Source organism: Salvelinus sp. IW2-2015, linkage group LG28 (assembly GCF_002910315.2).
Source record: "Salvelinus sp. IW2-2015 linkage group LG28, ASM291031v2, whole genome shotgun sequence".
NCBI lineage: Eukaryota > Metazoa > Chordata > Actinopteri > Salmoniformes > Salmonidae > Salvelinus > Salvelinus sp. IW2-2015.
In genome coordinates this window covers 24,588,544-24,589,614 of record NC_036868.1, presented here as the reverse complement: position 1 = coordinate 24,589,614, position 1,071 = coordinate 24,588,544, and positions in this window count along the sequence as shown.

The following is a 1,071-nucleotide window of genomic DNA, read 5'->3' as shown; positions in this document are numbered from 1 at the left end:
TCATCTTCGTCGTTATAATAAAAGAAGATGGCTTATTTTCCACATGCTGCGTTTTGGTCCGTCTCTCCTCCACACGATCGTGACACGTGCCTGTATGACCTCCCTACAACGCCTGGGCATGCTCCTGATGAGGTGGCGGATGGTCTCCTGAGGGATCTCCTCCCAGACCTGGACTAAAGCATCCGCCAACTCCTGGACAGTCTGTGGTGTGGCGTTGGTGGATGGAGCGAGACATGATGTCCCAGATGTGCTCAATTGGATTCAGGTCTGGGGAACGGGCGGGCCAGTCCATAGCATCAATGCCTGCCTCTTGCAGAACTGCTGACACACTCCAGCCACATGAGGTCTAGCATTGTCTTGCATTAGGAGAACCAACCGCACCAGCATATGGTCTCACAAAGGGGTCTGAGGATCTCATCTCTGGTACCTAATGGCAGTCAGGCTACCTCTGGCGAGGCACATGGAGGCTGTGCGGCCCCCCAAAGAATGCCACCCCACACCATGACTGACCCACCACCAAACCGGTCATGCTGGAGGATGTTGCAGGCAGCAGAAACGTTCTCCACGGCGTCTCCAGACTCTGTCACGTCTGTCACATGTGCTCAGTGTGAACCTGCTTTCATCTGTGAAGAGCACAGGGCGCCAGTGGCGAATTTGCCAATCTTGGTGTTCTCTGGCAAATGCCAAACGTCCTGCACGGTGTTGGCTGTAAGCACAACCCCCACCTGTGGACGTCGGGCCCTCATACCACCTCAGGAGTCTGTTTCTGACCATTTGAGCAGACACATGCACATTTGTGGCCTGCTGGAGGTCATTTTGCAGGGCTCTGGCAGTGCTCCTCCTGCTCCTCCTTGCACAAAGGCGGAGGTAGCGGTCCTGCTGCGTTGTTGCCCTCCTACGCGTCTCCTCCACGTCCCTAGTGTACTGGCCTGTCTCCTGGTAGCGCCTCCATGCTCTGGACACTACGCTGACAGACACAGCAAACCTTCTTGCCACAGCTCGCATTGATGTGCCATCCTGGATGAGCTGCACTACCTGAGCCACTTGTGTGGGTTGTAGACTCCATCTCAT